The sequence below is a fragment of the Balearica regulorum genome, chromosome 25 (assembly GCF_011004875.1).
Source record: "Balearica regulorum gibbericeps isolate bBalReg1 chromosome 25, bBalReg1.pri, whole genome shotgun sequence".
Lineage (NCBI taxonomy): Eukaryota > Metazoa > Chordata > Aves > Gruiformes > Gruidae > Balearica > Balearica regulorum.
The window spans coordinates 4,919,004-4,940,247 of NC_046208.1; the positions used below are offsets into that span (position 1 = coordinate 4,919,004).

Here is a 21,244-nt window from a genome sequence, read left to right on the forward strand (position 1 = left end):
CATCCCATTGCCAGGGCTCTCCTCCAGCCTGTCCCCTCCAGACCCCTTTTCTTCTCCCATGTCCTCCCCACCCCACCCACCCCCTGCCCTCCCATTCACCCACTGCCACCAACACCGGCGCCTCAGGTCCCCCCAGCCCCACGGCAGCAGGAGCCCCCGGCCCCGGGGGGACCCAGGGTGGCTGCCCCACGACTCTGGGGCTGCTCCTGGCGGTGAACGGCCATGGAGAGACACACGCCAGCCTCCTCCAGACTCTTTATTTCTCCTTTATCAAGACCGCCTATATTTTTCTTGTTCATCAGACTGACAAATGGGCAGAAAACAGACTTCTGGCTATTTCCTGTGCAAGCTGCCCACTCCTCCTCTCCCCTTGGCAATGACTGAGAGCTGAAGAAGCAGGAATAGCATATAAATTTCCTCCCTCCTTTAATAAATACCTCTATTACCTAGCGCTTTCTCCCAGCTCTCTCTGGCTGGCTGCTGCAGGCTCCTTCTCGCTCACTTGGTGGCTTGCTGCCCGCCAGGCAGACGTGATAAACTGAAATTCTCATTTCTATGGGGAATAAACAGCAGGACTGAGCCAGGCAGGCTGCAAAGGGCTGAGGGCAGCACAGGAGGGAGAAAAACCCTTCTCTGGGGTCTGTCTGCAGCTTTGCATCGTCACGCAGGGAGCCAAATTAATTCATTTATTAGGGAAGGTGGGGTTGGGGTTTTCTGACTGCACGGCAGCAGCTCGCGTCCGCTCTTTGGACACTCTGCCCCGGTCCCGAGGGGAGCGGGGTTCCTGCAGGTGGGCTGGTCCCAGGCACCACTGTGAGATGTAATGCAGGGAGGGAATAAGGACATACCAGGCTTAAAGTCTCACCAGGATGGTGCAGGGGGAGCAGGAGGGGCCGATGGAGGAGCGAAAACCTTCGCAGAAGTGACTGGTGCTGTGGGCAGCACTGAAACCTGCCTCCCAAGGCAGCTTCTTTCTGCTCGGGAGCAGAAGTGATGCAGGTGGCTTCTGCTGGAAAAACACCGATGGCAGAGAAAGTCGTGATGTCTCAGGAAAGGTGAAGCGCCTGTCTGTCACCCCTGCAGAAGGCTTCCAGCACAGGGAGAAAGCAGGAGACGCAAAGAAAAGGCACTGCCGAGGTAGGGGCTACAAACGGAGAGCCCACAGCCACGCTGGAACACCCGTGTCCAGCTCAGCACCTCTGGAGAGCCCGCGCTGGCGTGGCTGGGGTGGCAGGGCTGGTGTCCTGGTAGCACCGCAGCCAGGCAGCCTCCTCCTGCAAACCCAGCGTGCCCCGAGCCACCAGGTCCACGGAGCAGGAGGGGAGAGGTGCCCCCGACTCACACCCGCAATGCAATCGGTAGCATCCAAGCAATGTAAAGCATACAAAAAGAGCATAAAATACAGAAGCCACCTGAACCGAGCTGTAGACCTCAGGGCACAGGGCAATCTGATTTTCAGCAAGATGGGAATGTCCTTGCAGCGCAGACCCCCACGGGTGTCGCTTGGCATCAGCGCAGCTCTGCAGGCACCGTTGCATCTCTGCTGCCCAGAGCTCCCTGCCCAGGACATGGCAGTGCCACTCGACAGCTTGTTTCCTGAGAGGCCCTGTCCAGAGGTGACTCCTAAACACATTTCACTCCATAGGATGCTGCAAAGAGACAGAGGGACAGGATTTGACCCCTGCCTTGCCTACTGAATAGCTTTTGCATGTATGCCTTGCTCCAGCCCCGCTGGGCTGCTGCTGCAGCACGCATCCAAAACCCTCTGGTACAAAAATCCAACGCACCACCCTGCTGAGACCACCTGAATTCCCATCCTCAGCGCAGCTCCAGTGCTTAAGTGAAAACAAACCACAGGGCTGGCAGCCTGATCCCTTGCTGGGTTTCTCCTCCCTGTACCTCCTTTTATTCCTAAAAGGAATTTCCTGGAGCTGTCAGAACATCCAGAACAAGGCTCCCTTGTCAAACGAAGAAAGTGCCACTGCACATCGGCCACTGGACGTGCAGGCAGACTTCCCGAGTGGCTCGAGCATCGCAGCAGGACGGCAGAGACCCGGCTCCATCCCTGCCCCAGCTGGTCGGTAAGCCAACAGGTAAAAGCCGTCAGCTTTTTACATGCCCAGAATTCCCAAGTCACTCGGGATCAGGCTACCCCTCTGCATCGGGCACATCCCTTCCATGCAAGCGAAGCTGCTGCAGTCCCGCCATCCCCTCTCCCACCCACCAGCAGCACGGCCGCATCCAGCCCTGCCAAGCCGGCAGCATCGCTGTCCCCGTTCCCTACGGCACAGCACCCTGTTCCAGCCCACACGCCGCCCTTGCGACTGGATTGATGGCGGTGCTTTGCAAAGCCTAAAAACCCACCTTAAAGAGTAGTATTAGGGGGTGGCAGCCACCCAATTTCAGCCGTACTCGGCATTTGGTGTGTCTCATCTGTTTCTTGGAGTCTATTTAACTCCTAAATTTAACAAGCTCCTAAACAAGTAATAGCAGCAAGTAGCAGCGCCCGGCTCCCAACCTGCGAGTGGCATTTCAGGGGCCAGGCTGCCATCAGCACGAGCAATGGGAAATTTCTCAAATGTCTCTTTGATTTATGGCTCTAGTTAATTCTCCAGGAGGCCTGCGAGCTGCCCCGAGTGCACGAAACCTCAGAGGGATAAATAATTTAACAGGTGGTTAAGTATTCTTTAAGGTCTAGAGAACATCTGCAGGAGCACAGATTTCGGGGGATAACACAAAACTACAAATTGAGCACAAAAAGGGGGGGGATGGCCCGAACTGGGCACTGCCATCAGCTTAGTGCTGAAGAAGCACCAAGATACAGCAGCAGAGCCGCTGCCACGGGAGGGGAAAGGACCAGGACATCCCACTGCTGCCACATCTCCATCCAGCGGGATCAGACACAGCAGGGAACAGGCTTTGCCAGAGCTTGTAGGGGAATATCCTACCCAGCTGTGCGATGCAGATGTGCAGGGTGGGATGCCCCATCCGTGCCAAATGGGGGGCAGGCAGGGGAGGCTGCCCCCCCACAGGGCTCCAGCACAGCCGCGTCTCGCTTCAGGCGATGCCGACACGCCGGCACAGCAGCCCCAAGCGTGCCTGGCACAGCCCGCTGCCCTCCGGGCCGTGCTGGAGGACAGGTTTGGCAGCAGGCGCTCGATGAAATAGGATGTCAAGGGGATGTTGCCCTCGTGCTCTTCCTGCCCCCAGAATCCTCCCGAGGCACAGAGATCAGGGAGGCTCCGACACCCTGCGCTGGACGGGAGCGAGCGACCTTCGGGCTGATGCCGGAGGAAGACCACGGTGCAAGAGCCACCGCTGACTGAAGCGGAGGGATGGACAAACCAGCGTGCTCCCCCTGCAAGGCTCCCAGCACTGTTTTGGTCTCGGGTCAGGATGTTTTGGGACTCCAAGAGCAGCAGGGCAGCCCCAAGCCCAACCAGCAGCCCACGGCGTGTGGCAGCAGCCCACGGCGCACGCAACCTCCCCACGGCACCGGGCCGGCTGCCGGGGAGCCCGGGAGAGGTAGATGGCAGCAAAGCCTGTTTCTTGCGGCAGCCGGGAGGCAACAGCCCGGTCCCCGTTCGGGTGCCATCCAGCCAGGTGGCCACCACATCCCGCGGGTATTTACAGACCGGCCAGTCCATCGCTTTACCCATGGTCCGAGTTCTCCACCGCAGCCCCGTTTCCCAGGTTTCTCTCCTTAAGCATGACTCAGAGTTCAGGATGGATCTTAATTTCTCCCTGGTGAGGATGCGCCAAGCGAATTAGCCGGCCAGGTGTATACAAACCCCTCCGTGCCTGGTGCTTGGCTGCTCGCCTGCTTCTCCCTTCCCTCCTCCCTGGAGCGGGGCATCCTTGGGTACCCCCGTGGCAGCGGCCAAGCTGCCACCTTGAATTCCAGTTTGTGGGGGACAGTGCCTGTCTTTTGGGGGAACACACGGCATTTTAGCTGTGGACATCCCACCCTGCTCTCCCTCACTATGTCTCCAAATCCCCCTTCCCAGCCCTTTGTTGGATTTTTCAGGTGCCTGCTGCAGCTCAGCACATGACTGAGCAATGCTTTAGGGAATGGGTTCCCCCAAAACCCCTCCCTGGAGGAGCCCCGTGGGGTCCCACGCCGATGGGGAAGATGAGCAGGCCATGTGTGCCGAGGGCTGGGAAGGGGAGCCCGCGCTCAGTCCCTGTCCCAGAGGGTTTGTCGTAGCTGCCCCTGATAAATGGATAATGAATAATTCACTGTTGGCTTTTGCTTTATGAAGTATTCATTGCGTTCAAGCTTCCCGAGGTAATTAACTATCCGATGAGCCCCGTGAACACAACCCAGCCACAATCCATCTTCAACACTTCATTAGCAGGTCCCCGCGCCACTTCAATAAATTAAAGTGGAACAAACCACAAACAAAACTTTCCCCTCCCTGGGACCCCCCCAGCCCCCAGGGGACTCGGCCATTGCGCCCCCAGATGACAATTCCACGACGGGAACACACGGGTGGGTGCCAGGACCGGACCGGCACAGGGCAGGCACCGCAGTGCTGGGGACAAACCACGTTTCCCCAAGACAACAAGGGATTTCTCGCAGCTGGCTCAAGACAACTGATCTCCCCAAAGTGCTGAGCAGCCCCAAGCCAGACACGAGTGCCTGAGCTCTCAGGTGCCTCAGGGCACTGCACCCCCAAAATCAAGGCATTCAGGGGGTCTCCAGCAGAGACATCCCCTTGCAGGCCAAGGCTTTCTCCTCTTCTTGCAGAAACAATACAAAATTTTACTCCTTCCCCCCACCCAGCTGCAACACCCCACCGCTGAGTTACCAGCTCCAGCTTCCCGGCTCACCCGTACTCCCGGCCCCGGCACACCGAGCTGTCACCGCCACTCCAGACCCCCCACCCAGCAAGGCACACCATGGGCTGGTGCCTGCTGCAGAGCTGGGTCCGTGCACTGAGCGTGCCCTGTGCAGAGAGGCACAACTCACTCGTGCAGCCGCCACCACCGGTCCCAGCCCAGAGGTGAGCCCATCGCAAGGTGACACAGCCAGCAATAAACGCAGGCAGGAGTGGGACTCATCGCTTTGATAGATGTTTAAAAATTTCCTCCAGCCTCCATTGCTGAGTCAGCCGTTCTGAATTCAATAATTTACAGCAATAAACAGCGAGGTAAGAGCAGGCGCAAGTGGGACGCAGCTAACCCGGGCGAGATGAGCGATGGCTCTGCCGACAGCCCTGCTCGCGGGGATGGCACCGAGCACGGCACGTAATTAAACCTGGCTTCTGGAGCCAGGCTCAGCTTGCACCAAAAGGCTCGACCCCAGCCTCTGGCTGCAGAAAGAACATGTGCCAAACCCCAGCTTCGGGGTCCCACACACAGGTCTCTACCAAAGCCCCGAGGGACACCCCACCAGCCCCCGAGGGACACCCCACCAGCCCCCGAGGGACACAACACCCCACCAGCCCCAGTCTCTGCACAGCCCCCCCAGTGCAACCAGCCCTTTACCCAGGCGGAGCGGGGTGTGCCCTGCCTGCTGCTAATCCCCAACCTGCCCCAGCTGGGCTCATCCCCCTCCCCACACCCCCGGGGCTGCCGGCCCCCTCCCTCGCCCGTTGCCCCCCCCGGCTGGGCTGTCCCTGCTCCCTGCCCCCCTGGGCTCCCCCCCAGCTTCGCACGGTCTCCTCCACGCTTTTTCGGAGGCAAGCGGAGCTGCCAGGCTCGTTCGTCATCTCCGCTACCGCTGACTGCCGCGTGTTCCCAGGATCCGGACCTTTCCCATCACGCCTGTTCTGCCTCCCCCAGCACGTCCCTGGCGCAGCCGTGACCCGTCCCGTTTTCCTTGCCTCGTGGGGTGCCTAATTGAATTGCCCCCCCCGATCCCAGCCTGGGCTGGAATCTCCGTTCCCCACGGTGCCTGCATGCGTGGGCAGCCCGCTGTTCCCAAAGCTGGCGTCTCACCTCAGGCATCAGCCAGGACAGGGTGGACAGTGAGATGTGACCCCCCCCAGCACGGGGACGATGCCGGTGTCCCCTCCGTAGCAGCTGAGCTACAGCCCGGTACCCATTGCAGAGTGTGATGGTGAAAGAAACTCATATCCCTGAGCGGGAAAACGGAGAGGGTTTATCCAAAAGTAACCAAGCAGCTCGAGGGAGGGCATTCCGCACGTTAGGAGAACCAGCCGACGCAGCTCAGCCCCTCGCCGTCGCTGGAGAAGACGGGCTGTCCCTGGGGAGCCCCTTCCACAGCAGCTCGAGCCAATATGGCCCCACCAGGGACAGCACGTGCGCGAAATCCGGGGCCGTGTATCCTGCCATAAAGTACCTGCCTAAACCAGGAACAACTGTCCTATCTCCTTATAAGCCATGTTAAGGAAAAAAATTCATAAAACTACCATATTGCAAAGAAAAAGCGGCGGTGCCTGATGGAGATGCCTGTCCCTCGGACAACCGGCTCCCGCGGCCGAGCGGGGCCGGGGGCAGCAGGAGCCACTGGCCGAGGTGTCCCGGTGCCCTGTGCCGTGGCCACGTGTCCTCCCGGGTGCCGCGGTTGGCCGCAGCGTCTGGTTTAGGAGCCGTGCGGGGTACAGTCTGCAGATGTTGGTATTTGCTTTAATACACTGCGTTTGCCAGGCAGAGCCAAAGCATGCGATTTTCATGATATGATATCAACATTTAGCTCTAGCGTTGGCAATGTCAACCCTAATTATTTTCAAGAAGTCTTGAGGGCTGCGGGGATAAATCAATATAAATAACATGTTCACAAACTCTGAATCGTGTTCCTAACAGCATTATGACTTTTAATGTGAATCTCAGAGAAAAGGAGCTTGGGTCAGGCATCCCCCTCCCTTTTCCTTTCACTTATTATCTTCATCGTTTGTCCTCATCCCCCCCCATCCCACGAAGGAGGATGCTGCAGGGTGAAACGGGGAGAGGAGCTCCAAGCTGGGATGGCTCCGTGCTTTTCAGCAGCAAGAAGACGACGGTGACCCCCAGTGCCGTCCCAGGCAGGCACAGGCATAGGACGGACCGACAGCCGCCGGCACATGGCCGGACTCGGCCCGTGATGCTCTTTTCCCCGGCTCCTGGGCAACCTCCTCCTCCTCCTCCTCCTCCTCCCCGGGCTGCGGCGATGGGGCTGTCTCGCCTCCCCGCCTGCGGTGCAGATGGCCCAGCATATGGGCAGCCTCCCCTCGCGCTCGCACCTTGTAAGCAGATTCTGTCAGGTTTAAAGAGGAAAAGCTTAATTAAGCAGTTGTGTGTGTACAATTACATCCTTAATTATCTCTGCGTTTCACTTCTTTGTTGTTTTGCGTTCGCAAGAAGTTTGGTAACAATCAGAGGCGACTGTTCCCTGAAGCAGCAGCTTTTCTTTCTCTTGGTTTCTCTTGCTCCCTCCTTCCCGCCCCGTTTCAGGGAGGTTTTTCGGGGCTGAACTGAGCAGCAGAAGGACCCGGGGAGCCCCCAGCCCTCCTTGCTGGAGACCCGGGGCTGAGTTTCATCGTCCTCAGCTCCCGCTTTGGTACCCAAACCAGAAGCAGGTTTCCAGAAGTGCTGCATACACAAAGTGCAAATCTAGCTGCTAAAAAGCTGGTTTAGCCGATTTTTATTATTTCACAGGTTTGTGCTGCAGCGACACTGACGCCCCAGCCCGGCCCCGGCCCAGGGCTGCCTGGGAAGCGCCGGTCCTCGCTCCAAACACCCTGGAGTACAAATAGACCCCGCGAGAGCATCGTCGGGGGTGATGCTTAACTGCACCCACACCCAGGCACTTGCACCCAAGGGACAGCCCTGACTAATTAATTCCTGCAATTACTCCATTCCGCCCGTTTCCCAGCTTGGGCCACCTCTCCATCCTGCAGCGAGCTGGGGACCGTCCCCAGGGACATCCCGGTGTCCCCTCGCCGCCTCCTCGCTCCCGGGCAGCGTTTAGAGCCGCCCGCAGAGATCAGGGACAAGAGGCAGCAAAAGCAACCGGCTTAATTTGTGGTGGTGCTTTTATTTTATGTGAGGAGCACTAAACAGTCATAAACATCCAGAGATAGATATTTGAGCTGCAGATATTTTTATTGTTTGTAAGTCCTTGAAATTTTGCCATGTTTATGAAGCTTTTATTAAAAATAACCCCAAACTTTAGCTTCTCTAATTGAGTGTATTTCAAAGAACACATGCCCGCTTTTAATACACAGATATGTTTATATCACCATCAGTTAATTTTTATTTACCTTGTAGTGAAACTCATCTTCATCCTTAATTCCCAAGCCCATATTTGCTTTGAAATCAGAATTGGACCTAACAATCAGCCGTATATTTAACGTGCCATTAAATTCTCAGTTCTGCTTTCACAGCTTTCAAACCAGTCGGCTTAAAATACGGCAGCGATCCCCCTTTTCCCGGCGTACCGGCAGGCCAGGCAGCAAAAATGAATCTTCGTGCGGCTGAAAGATGTCAAGTGCTGGGAACGAGCCCAGAGAGAGCGACGGAAATGATGGGGGGGGGCTGCAAAGCGAAACCTGCGGGCAGGGATGGAGAACGCCGAGGCCGAGCGGTTCGAAGAACATAGAGGGGAGACACGATCACAATTCTCAAAGGTGCGAGAGCGCTGGGGGAGAGGGAAGGTATAACCGGTCCCCTGGGTGCACAGGAAGGAGCACCGGGGGTCAGGGAGAGATTTCGGCTGGGCGGGAGGAGAAGCTCTGCGGGAGCGGAGCGGCGGAGAGGGAGGCAGGCGGGGAAGTCTGGGGCCTTGGGAGGGGGCAGGACACGCGACCCCCGTGCTCTCTCGGGGCTGCGTCCGAGTCTGGAGTGGCAACGGGGGTCGTGGAGTCGCTGCACCCGGGCTGGGGGAAAGCAAAAGAAACTGGGGACGGCCCAGTTTTCCCTATTGCCAAGTTCCCAGAAAACCTGCCCACCCGGAGGGGCAGCAGGGAGTCCCCCCCACTTCTTCGGAGCACGGTGGGATGTCAGCCTGCCCCCCGCCCGCCCGCTGCTGTGCTGACCCCGACACCCCCAAAGGGTTCTCAGGGTGGCCCCGCTCCCCGGCCCCGCCACTGCCGGGATGGAGACCCCGGTCCTGCCAGCGCTGGCCAGGGGGGCCAGGGACCCCGGGGAGCGGCGCCTTGATGTAGCGAAGAGAAGATCAGGAGACAAGTGGATCACAGCCTGTAATTCACGGCCCAGGGAGGAGGTCTGTGATGCTGGAGAAGCCTTTCATCCAGCACTCAAAGCGCATCTTCCCGAGGGATGCAGGGAAGGCAGCAGCGCCTGGAGGCTTCCACCGGTGTCTCACCCTGACCTGGCTCTGGTTATGGCGTGCAGCGGGGAGAAGCTCTGTGCCGGGGTCCGGCAGCACCGGCATTGGGAGGAGAACACAGCAAAGCATCTGCTGCTTCTGCCCAGCCCTCGGCATCGCCACGCAAGGGCAGCTCGGGATGCAGGAGATGCGCACAGCTGGAGCACGCGGTGGAGAAGTGCAACTGCACCCCAAAACCGTGTCCCCGAGGATGCCGAGGAATTTCCCTGAATTCAGGGAAACCAGGGCTTGCGTGACCCTGCCGTCTCGCCCACACCCCAACGCTCGCTGCTGACCCGCCCAGGCGTCGTCGTGCTTCTCGGCCAAGCACGCTGCAGAAATTAAACCAGGCAGCGCCGACAGCAAAAAGCAAACGCAATATTTTAAAGCCCTTCCCAGCGTAACAGTCTCGGGTACTATTAATAACACTTGTAAGGAGTTGTTCTTGAATAGATATGATTTTTATCTTGACGGTGTCTCTTTAAATCATTTTTATCCCCACGAAGTTTGCAAGAAGCGTATTTTCTGTGCACCATTTATCTTGCCAAATATCCACCACCCCTGTTTATTACTCACTCCCTCTTTAACCGTTACCGATGGGACCGGTCCCCACCCTCCACTTCGGCGCTGGTTCCCAGCTCGTGATGCTTCTCTTCCCTCCCTCCCTCCACCCGACAATTCCCCTTCGACGTGTCTTTTATTGGTGGCAGCAAAATGAAATCAAGTGCTCCAGTCTCTGTGGCTGAGAAGCCATCGGGAGGTAGGAAGGGGTGTGAGCTCGGCTGCCAAACATCCTTAGTGTCTTTGCTCCTCTCTTCAGTTAAAATTAATTCTGCGGTTAACAAAACCACAGAAAATTCTCCATTTTCCTCTGCAGAAAAGTGGCCACAACCCCTTTGCTGCTGCAAGGAGCTCTTGCCAAACAGAAAAGCTGGTGCATCGCATCATCCTCTCCCTGCCGCCTCCTTCGGCTGCTTTGTAACGACGTCTGTGCAAAGGCGGCCTCGTGGCTCTTCGATCAGCCCCCGAGGGGTGCACCCCATGGGGACACCCCCCTGGGAGCGGAGAAGGGGGTCGCAGGGGGACTCACTGGGGCTTCTCTGGCAGCGGCTGCTTGGAACCACCTTGCTCTCTGCAGCTGGAGCCAGCGGGGCCGGGAGCGAAGCGCAGCCGTCGATGAATCCGTCGGCACGTCGGACATGAAGCAGCGAAGTGGAAACGCGGCGGAGACGGGGAGCAGCGGTGCCACCTCCGCGCGGGCGGCCGCAGGGGAAGGGGATGGGAGGGGGGTGCGGGGGCATCATCGCTCAGCGCGGTGCTGAGGCTGCACCCAGGGGAGCCCCTTTGCGCAGGGGAGCAGAGCCCAGCCACGACTCCCTGGGGATGGGCTCCTGTCTCGCCGGAGATGGCGAATACAGCCGGCATGGCCCGGGACAGCCCCCACAGGCCAGCGCAGCCCCAAACGCAGGGCTCAAAGGATGCGTCGGTCTCCTTGCAGGGGCGTGAGCCGCCCCAAATCCACCCTCCCTGCCTGACCAGCCCCCCGCCCCCCCTCACCTGCAGCTCCTAAACCTTCCCCCCACGGCACGGACACTTTGGCAATCGCCAGGCCGAGCAGCCGGAGCCGGCACAGCGCATCAGTCCCTTGCGCTCGGTGGGCTGCGGTCCTGGGGAAGGACCGTGAGGATGGTGAGGGTGCGATCAACGGCTGAGTTCACAGCCACAGCGATTCACTGGCTGCGACAGACGGACAAAGGCAGGCGAAATCCCTGGGGCAGGGAAGGCAGAGCCGGGCGGCAGCGGGGGGCGTTCCTGCTGCCACATCCATCACTTGCTTGGAAATAAAGGCTTCTTAAGAGGAGAACGGCAGAAAAAGGAGCAGATTCTCTGATACAACTTAGAAAACAGCAATTGTGCTTTCAGACGCCCGCGCTACTCCCCTGGCAGGGCTGAACTCACCCCGGTGCTCAGGCTGGCACCGGCAGCCCAACGGTGGGTGAAGGTGCCCGTCAGAGCAGGGCTCGGGATGCAGGAGATGCAGGCGCAGCACCGATACCCTCGCGGCTTTAGATGCCTGAGAGGAGAGCATCTCCATCAGGGACCGTGGCCTGGAGGGCACAACACAGCCCCTTCTTGGCCCACCAGCCCCGGGCACGCCGCGCTGGCCGGCAGCCCACGCCGAGACGGAGGAACGGGCAGAGCAGAAGGTGGAGCAGCCCCAGGAGAAAGCAATGGGTTGCAGCACATAATTTAATTGGAGCGAGAAGGGAGGAGGGAAGAAGGAGCACCGTGCTGAACACAAAGCAGATGAGAGTCGGGAGTAATAAAATATTCCAAAACTAGATTAAGAAATTACAAGTGGGGAAGGCAGAGCGCTGGCTGGGCACGCAGTCCCGCTGCAGCTGGGACCGGAGCACACACCTCCCGGCGGGATCGTGGGCTTTTATCGGATGAGGCAGCTTGCCATCCCACTGTGAAAATGAATCTGCTTTTGGTGTATGATTAAAACCAAGCACTCCCGCTCCCCTTGTTTCTGAAGGCTTCAGAGGCCTTTTTAAAGGAACACCTGTTACCAGGACCTGGTTAATGACTCATTTGGGGAATACTTGAGGCTCTTCTATGCTTAATAGGTTTCGCATGAGCAGAGAAGGGGATCCAGGAGAGACCGGGGCGCCTGGAAGCAGCGGGGTTTGTCGGTCCCCACGAGGATTTGCTGCTCCAAACGATTGCCTTCGCCCTCGGCCCTGCTCTGCCCTGCGGGGACGGGGACCGCGTCATGCCGCGGGGTTCCAGCTGGAACGCCGGGGAGGTGTTCCCAGCCCCCCGGCAGCGCAGGAGCCGGCTGCGCTGCCCACCAGCTTGGGAAAGGCTGGAAATTTCCAGGTGCTGCCGAAGCCCACCCTTGCAGCCAGCCCAAGCGGGGGGATCGGCCGGCTGGCAGCTGACGGCTCCTGACCTTTGCAGTGCTCAGCTGGAGCGATAAAAATGAGATTCGTTATCTCCTTCCTAATACAAACTTTTGGTGAAAGACAGGAGTCCCCTGGGCGTTTGCATCGCCCGGCACAAGCGACCCCGTGCTGGGGCAGAGAGAGAGCTCGGGGTGATGCCGTTGCAGGGTGCAGGGTTGCAGGGTGCAGGCTCCATCTCATCCCGCTCGTCCCACTGAAAACCCGCCCGCAGGGATGCCCACCCGTTAGCAGGAGGCGTTGCTGCACGGCCAGCCTGCGAGGGCAATGCAGCGGCCTTGTGCCAGGGCAGACAGCACCGGGGGAGAGCTCCAGCGTCCGCACTGTGCCGAGAGCATCGGTACTGGGGACTCAGCACCGCTTTGTAGGACGGCGCCTCGAAACCCGGCGTAAAGGGAAGCCTGCAGAGCCCGAGCCCCAGCCACGCAAGGAGCTCGTGCAAGCCGCCGCGCTGCAGCTGCATCCTTCAGGAAGGACGAGAAAAGGTTCCAGAGGTGGGAGAGAGCGAACAGAGGGAAACCACCTCCTGGAAAATGACTCCTGGAGGTGCGGAGGGCCGAGCAGGGGCTCTGCCCACGGCCTCGAGAGCAGCCGGCGGCGGAGGAGACGCTTCTGCACATGAACCAGGAATGGCTCCTTCTGCAGGAAGTTTTCCCTTCCCAAGGTGTGGGCAGAAGGCACCTCCCCACTGTCAGCAGCGCTGCCGGTGCCTGGCAGTGGGTAATTAAAGCCTTTTATTCGGTGCCTGGAGGCACAGAGGCATCGAGGGTTCTTATCAAAGAAGAAACCCAGCGGGCTGGCTTTGTGCAGAGGGGAGGGAAGAGATGCCAAGGCTGCCTGTACCGCTTTAAAGAAACTTTTGGCTTCATTCTCCTTTCCTAACTCTTTAAATCCACCTTGTGAACAACTAATCTGCACTTACACGTTGCTCCGCAGCGTTTGGCTGGGTAGAGGCCAACTCCTCCTGCTGCAGTTGGGGTCAGCCCCGGCACGTGGCCGAGCGGCTCCGTCCCCCGGCAGTGTCCTCGTCCTCCTCTCTTGCTCCGAGTCGGGGCTGGGTTCAAAGGCCCCATGGCTCTACGTGACAAAGGGAATTTCTCCCACTCACCCCAAACGTGCGCCCTGCACGGGACGGCGACCCAGGGGTTCCTCTGACCGGCTCTGCCGTGGCATCCAGAAACACCCAGACACCACGTGCACCGCACAAAGGACAGCAGCCGCCGCTCGAGCTGGGCAGGAGGATCGGTGCCTGGGGATGGGAGGGACAAACAGCACCCCAAAAGCGTTGCAGAAGTCCCAGCTGCAGCCCTGTAACACACACAGGCACGTCCACGCGATGCTGAGGCCACACACAGCTCAGTGCATTGCTGGGACAGATGCCTGCTCTGCTGCGGCACCCCGGGCACAGCACCCCGAGAGGGGTGTCCCCAGCCCAGGCCTGGGGGGCCTGCGCCTGCCCTGCGGGGTGACTGTGCCTGGCCAGGGCTTGGCAGCCCTTGTCTTTGGGAAGCAGGAGGAGCACGGAGGGGACGTGGGCAGAGCTCCAAGGTGGAGTGAATTTTCCAGCTCTCAGATATAAGGAAGAATCATAATGTCATTTATCATCTTTAAAGATACGCAGAGTTGGCGAGAGAATGAATTCTTCTTCATAACCCAGTTCCCGGGATATTTTTACTGTGCATCATAAATTATAATACCTTTTTATTTTTGCTTTATGGCCTGTCCCTCGCCAATTCTGGTGATCTACGTCCTCATTCCCCCCCAGTGCTTTAGGAACAATCCCTGCTTGTCTCTCTCCTCCTCCCCCCAATCTCTCCCCTTCCACCACTTTTCCCTCTTGTCCACCCGCCCTCTGCACGGAGACGGGGTCCCCAAGCGCACCCTGCCCCAACAGCCCTCGTGGTGCAGCACAACTCCAGATGTTTTCACGACTGGGACGCCTCTGCCCTGCTTCGGTGCAGCCTTCTCTCTGTCGCGCACGGGTTTTTCGAGTCCTGTTTGGTTTTCTGCACCAGCAGCAGCTCGGGGAAACGCAGCGGTGCGGGTCAGCGTGGGGATTTCAGCTCCGTTTGCATCTGAAATTCAAAGGGGAGCTCCAGCAATGCAGGTTAATTAACGTAAAACTCAACAGCCCAAGCGATCCCAAACCCTTGGCGTGAACCTCGGAGGAGATGCAGCCCGCCCAGGACAGCCTTCCACACCGCCGCTGATGCTGCTTACCGCTACGGCGATGCCCAGGAGCCCGTGGAGATCCTGCTGCTCGGCTCAGCATCGCTGTGTCCACGGCGCAGCGATCTCGGTGGCCATCACTCGCTGCCAGCCACGCCGGCATCCTCCCCCCCACCGCACCAACCCCGCCGAAAGGTGCTCGGGTGTTTCCCCCAGCTTCTGTCTTTGCAAACCCCTCTCCCATTAAAGAAAGAGCTGTTGGCAAACCACGCCGGGTGTGCAACCCCCCCGCGAGAGACAAAACAAGGATACATTTTAGTGGCTTCAGCATCCCTCCAGCAATTACAGCCCGACACCGCACCCGCGGTGGAAAATCAGTGGTAAAGCAGAAGACAGAGGGAGGAGAGGTGAGCGTTTATCCCTGAGAAATATGGAGATTTGCTGCGATGAGGCTGGCTAAGAACATTACATTCGGTATGCTAAGCCAGAGAGTCTCAGCAGGTTTATTCAGAGCTCAGGCGTTAGGCTCCCTATCAGGAGAGAGGCTTTAAGCGTGTCGGGGATTTACAGGCAACAAGAGAAGAAAACAGCCGGCTACTTGGGAAGAGCCTGGCAAGGCTGACATCTCAGACAGGACCGTATTTTCCTTCCGCTATAAGATGTTTAGGGGCAGCGACTGCCTTTCCGAGGTCAATACGGGATTTCTGGCACTAATGCAAAAACCCCAATCGCAGTCATTCATGTTTTCCATCCTTTTTCATAGAAATTTGTAGCCTGACCTAAGCGGGAAGTCTCCCTTGCACAGACCCGCATGGATGCACCCTCCATGCCCTGAAAATCAGCACGCGGGACGGGCAGGGAGCAGTAAGAACAGCTCAATGATGGCTGTGGGGGGCTGGCAGCAAGTCAGCGGCAGGATCGGAGCGGCGCTTGGCTCCCGTCCTTCCCCACCGCATCTGGGGCTTCGCAGAGAAAAATTAGAGAATGGGAGCGGGTTAACAGCCAGAAAAATTATTGCTAACACCACGACCAGGGGCTTGTTCCTTCCCTTTTTATTGGAGACTGAGTGATTACTTGTAGGTAGTTAAAAGGCAGGAGCTGTGTGTTATTGCAGGGGATGCTTGGGAGTAACGGGAGGCTAATTAACGAGCAGCTCTTGCTCGCTGCCGGGGGAACGTTCCCAAGGGCTGTGCTGCAAGTCGGAGAGCGATGCCGGCAGAGCAGGTTTGAGCGAGCGTGTCGAGGTAGCACAGCACGGGGGGATGGGGGAGGCTGGAAACGAACCCGTGGCTCTGCGAGCGACGCTCCCGGCCGAGGGTCCGCGTGGGGCACGGGGGGGGCCGAGACGCTCGCGGTCGGGCTGCAGAACGGCTCAGGCCAGATTGCCGCCTCAGCCCTGGGAAAGGGAGGACACAAGAGGCTCGTGGGCATCTCCCGGTGGGTTTTGGTGGAGCAAGAGGGTTATCTCAGCCTCGCTCAGCGCCGGTGCCTCAGCATCGGCCGGGCTCAGGGGCTGCGTCTGAACGCGGCCGGTTCTGGGGGTCCCGCCTTCTGCTGGGGCTGTAGAGGTGGGGGCCAGAAGGGACGGCTCCGTGCCTGCCCTGGGACGTTTCGAAGCAGACGGAAACAGGATGAGGCCTGCAGCGCCTGAGGACATCGGGGCACACGGGCCACTGCGCGCCGGGAGAGGGGCAGGTGGGAGCAGGGCGGCGGTGACAAATGAGCTTAATTCCTGGGCAGACATGGACGGGAGGGGGTGATTAATGGGAGGAGCACCTCGCCGCGGCCTCGGGAGCTCAGAGAGCTGTTTTGGCAGACGATGGAGCAGCAGGGACCAGCGCTTGAAGGCGGCAGGCTGGGAACCGAGTCAGAGAGCAGCCTCACGCCTCGGGGACGGGAGGTGACACGAAGCCCGTCTCCTCCTGCCCACACCGTCCCTCTGACCATCTCCCAGGCCTGGGTCCTCCCCAGAGGTTCACGGGCAGGATTAAGACCCTTCGATCATTTCTCCTGCCCTCTTCTCTCCCTCTTACCCTGTCACACACGCACGCTGGCACGCCTGGGGCTGGTGCACGCTCGTGCCAGCACCCTGTTGCTCTCGGGGGGAGATGCCAGCCAGGGGACAAGCCACCCAAAGCGATGGGGATGGCCTGCTCCCGCGGGACGCTGCTGGCTGGCCTGACGGCTGAAGCTGAGCGGCTAGGAAAGCAGCAAAAAACATGGGAGGCAAAATATTTCACGTGGGTACTGCGCAGAGGGCCATAAAGAGCCTGATTAACACTGCAATCATCGGCCACTATTTCACAGTAACAATAAACCACCCTAGCTGCTGCTGCTGGTTTTGGGTGGCCTCACAGTGCAACGATGACCGGGTTTGAACAAGGAGGTCCACGTGTGCAAGGAGAAAACCTCTGTGCAAGCACCACTGCACCGCCAAGAGATATTGTGGGGGGGGTCCTGTCCCCAGAACCCACGGCAGAACACTCAGCCCTTGGATGTCCTCTCTGCATGGGGCAACGTACCTTCTAGCCTAGAGAGGGAAAGGGCGATGTGTTTTGAACCAAGTTTTTAAAGCAGTAAACTTGGTTCTTGCTAATTCAGCTGAAAGCCATCGGCAGCTGGAGCCCACGGGAGCAGGGACTGCGGGGAGCAAGAGCCGCTTACACCAAGATTGGATTTGACCCCAGGGGGAGGGACCCGGGAGATGCTGTCCGGGACGTGGCCCTGCAACCGTGGCACAGCCGTGGGACGGCAGCAGAACCGTCAGACTAACCACGAGCACTTCGTCACCGCAGCGATGCGGACCCTTAACGCCGACAGCCAGCCCTGCCCCAGCCCCCTGCAACCCGCCCGCTCCCGGCTGCGGAGGGGGAGTGAAGCACAGTCCCGGAGATGGCAGCAGGACGGACGGTGCCAGGGCACCCAGCACCTTCCCTGCCCTGGCTCCTGGCCCTGGCCTCATCCAGCTCTGTCCCTGCCTGCGAGACTGGTGCAGAGCCGGCTAAACCGGGAGCCAGACAGCCTCTCCCGACGTACCCATGCGAAGGACTTGCACTTCCCAGAGACAGAGCGATGCCATCAGCGTGGCTCAGCTGGAGGACCGCGACCAGCCTGCTTGGGTCCCAGAGGGTCCATCGCTCGTCCCTGCCCCCCGGCTGAAGCCCCCCCCGCTCCCCCCCAGCGCGTTACTCGCTCTCCGCCTCGGCCCGACTCCAGCTGGCCGCTCCGACCGATCGGGGAGACGGTCCTGGGCCGAAGGCTCACGCCGAGTGCCAGGAGCAGCCCCTCGTGCATCGGGCACAGCAGCTGTTAGCACTGATTAAAAAAGGAGAAACGACAACGCGCAGGCTGTGACAGCCAGTTCTGCTGCCAGGGACGGGGGGGGGGGGCAGGCTGGGAGCCCGCTCGCTGCCTGGGATCCCGCAACAGGACAGGGACATGCCAGAAAACACGCGTGCGCAACTTCCACACCAACCGCGTGCGCGCCCGCATGCCCACGGTATGCACACGCAACAAGCTCCGTAACGAAACGTCTGCGCGCGGCCGTCTGTGCATCTAAACCTGCAGGGCCATATACGCGCATAAATCCACGGGGACACAGCACCGCGTGGGCTGGGGCTGCGCGGGGCCGCACGAAAGGATCGGGTTGTGCCGTGCCCGGTGCGGGCTGTGCCAGCACGGGGCGTGAGCACACGGCCAGGCAGGAGCACGCTAAGCACACACGTGCCGCCCTGCGTGCACCGGGCTGCGCAGCTTCTCTGCCTATGCAACCACATCCACGTCGGTCGGGACGTGGCTGGACACGCGTGTTGCTGCCACGCACACGGCGAGCCCCCGGGAAAGCACGCAGACACGTCTGCAGCCACAGCCGCTCCTCCGGCCCGCGGTTCTTGGCAGCCACGCGTCTCTGCGGAGTTTCTGAGCAGCCTTCTCTCCCACCGCGCCTGGCCTCCTCATTAATATCTACCGGTTGAATTATTTATTACAAACAGATGTTAGAGTTTAAAGAGTGTTAAGAGGATATCCTTGGCTAATCAATTTATTTTTAACTAGTTTATGTATTTATTACAAACAGAATTTGGACTTCAGCTGCCATTTTAAATTATCCCTCATTCATCATAGTGCTGCATGTGCTGCTTGGATGCTCGTGCTGCGTCCTTGGGGACCACGAGTGAGCCACAAATCTGGTGTTTGCTGGCCAGGGACTGGGCTTGCTTATTCTCCCTTGTTTCCAAGCACTACATAAAATTCAGACACCGAACCGAAACCCACTGCAAACTCCCCGGCACTGAGCTTTGCCTCTGTGGGCGCAGAGAGCTGCAGCCGGGCTGGGCGGGGGGAGCGGGGGGCTTCTGGCGAAGGCAGAGGAGAGAGGAGGGAGAGGGTGGCAAGAGGCAGAAGGACTCCAGGCCGCAGACGTCTCCCTCTGCCCTGTCCTTGCAGCCCTCCCCAGAGCCATTCAGGCAAGCCCTTTGCCGTACCCCCCATTCCCCCTGATACCAGGGAGCACGCCAGGATGCTCCTGATGCACCCCCCAGAGAATCTGACCCTGAAAATGCCCCGAAGGTAATTCTGGGATGAGACCTAGCAAAAGCCAAGGCAAATTAAGGGGGTGTAGGTTGTGCCCCACAGTTGCCGTATGCAAACCTGATGATCTCCAACCCCTTGAAAGTATTAAGAGCGACCAGGTAGCAGGAGCAGGGATAAGGGAGCATCTTCCACGCTCCAGCCACGACCAGGTGCTCCCAGCCCCATGCTGGCTGTTACAGCCTCTGCTGCAGCCTCAGCCATGCCAGGGCACGTTTGGGAGATGCCAGCCCCAAAGCACACCGGCAGGAAGGCGGCTGGGTGAAAACACAACCCACATCCCACCGACATCACCAGCTTCACCAAATGGCACACAACCAGCAACGGATGCTTTGCTGCTTGCTGCCGCAGCCATCGCAAATCCCCCAGACAAATCCAAGGCATCTCGGCACCGGTTCATCACCCTCTGGGAAGCACCAAAGTCTTAAAGAACCTGTCAGCCGTGACTGGGTGAGGAACTCGAACTGCATTTCAGCTTGTCACCATTTCCAAGAGATATTGGGGGGAAAAAAACAAGAAGGGGAGATGCTGTAGGAGGAGGAAGATAAATGGTGCCAGGAAGGAGGAGGGGGAAGGAGAGAGATGGGAGACAAAACCGAGAGGAGTGGGTGAAGCTGTGCATCGAGCACAGCAATTAAAGCCACCCAGAGCTCACCCAATTAAACTGACTGGGGAGAGGAGGAATCCCAAAGGATAATTTCCTGGCAAATTGCTCATTTGTCTCTCTCAGTCTCCGACGCTGGAACGCTTTTGCGTCAGTCAAGCCATGGAGCTGAGCCCTGGGGAGAGGGGAGAGAGATGTTGGTAATTTAGCGGGCAAAAGGCATCTCTTCCTAGAAACCTCCTCAGAAGTGCCATAAATCTGAGTAAACCTTATCCATAGCTACTACAGAGCAGCGAGAAGGGACGGGACCAGGAGGGATGGGGACGGATGGGCCACCCTACCCCTCCTTGGTCTGCCGAGGGGCTTTCTGCCTTCTTGCTCCCATCGGGGCACCGCTCCCCACCCGTGCGGGTGCTCCCGGGTGGCATCGCCCTCTGGCTCGGGTCTGGTTCCCCCATCTCAGCAAGAGTCGGGCTCCGTTCCTGTCTGTGAAAGGGCAAACGTGCTTACACGTACGGGCAGGAAGGAGGGGAGTTAGGGGATTGCTGCAGAAGGAAAGTGCCAGGGAAATCACAAGACAGGAGCCTGTCCCGGCATGACGAATGCTGGGCCATCTTGCTCCTCTCCTTCGCTCATCTACAGTTCACAGCAACCTCGAGAGGGCACGGCCACCATGGCCACCACAGCCACAGCCCCGCGGTGCCCGCCGAGACACGAGGACCGTGCTGGGATGGGGAGTGAGGGGGGCAGCTGGCTGGGCTTGGGGGAGTTTCTGGGGTGAAAGCCACGTGTGCAGCTCCCGTGGGACATCTCTGCAAGACAGGGGGATTGCAGGGGGCACACCAGAGCGTCCAGCCTCGTTCATACAGTAGTCCTGCCCCACAGCGCAGTTCCCACAAATGCCCACTGCGTTCACCTTTTGCAAGGATCTAAACAGCAAAAAAAAAAAAACCCCAAAAACCCCCACCCTGCGCTTGCCGTCCGAGGCAGAAGTCGTCTCCTTCCAGGGAGCAGCAGAAAGGTGTCCCAGGGCGCACAGAAACAGGGTGTGCTGCCAGGCATCCCTCTGCACAGAGCTCCTCAGACATCTTCATTCCTCGCACGTGGCGCCGGCCATTCCTCCGTGCTGTCAATAAAGCCAGAGGCAAACAAGGACCCGGAGATTTACCGCTGTTCAGTGCTAAGGGCCACGCTGGGTGCTTAAACCCTGGAGTTATGGGAATCGGCCGAGTGCTGTAATACCTGGCCAGACACAGACGAGCAGCTGCCGTGGCAAACAGTTCTGGCTCAGAAAGTGCCTTGGGAGTCAGAGGTGATGCAGAACCCCAGAGCGTCGAGACAAAGCCCAAACCACAGACCAAAGGCAGGAGACAGAGCTCAGCAAAGCAGCTTCAGCCTCAAAAACACCCAAACCCACCTGTAAACCAGGCAAGACCTGCAAAGCAAGGACGTTATCGCCGGGGCTGAGGAGCAGCTCCACAGTTTTAGCTCTTGCACACCCGTGGGATGGGTGGGAGCTGGGTTAGACCCCGAGCCTCGCACAGCGCATCCAGGATCCCTCCGGCAGCTCGCTCAGCGGGCAGCCAGCAACGGGGGGCAGCCCCAGGCGGGCACCGGCCCCCTCCCCAGCGCTCCGTCCCGCTG

At 59.1% G+C, this 21,244-nt stretch overlaps 1 protein-coding gene across 1 annotated transcript in view; it reads right to left on the reverse strand.

The window, feature by feature from the left end:
• Nucleotides 1-20,711, reverse strand: part of UQCC2 (ubiquinol-cytochrome c reductase complex assembly factor 2) — a 92,213-nt gene extending 71,502 nt beyond the window's left edge. Inside the window, exon 1 of the mRNA XM_075775668.1 lies at nt 20,706-20,711. The gene's annotated coding sequence lies outside the window, so the exon portion shown is untranslated. The remainder of the gene's footprint in view (nt 1-20,705) is intronic.
• Between the last annotated feature and the right edge of the window lie 533 nt (nt 20,712-21,244).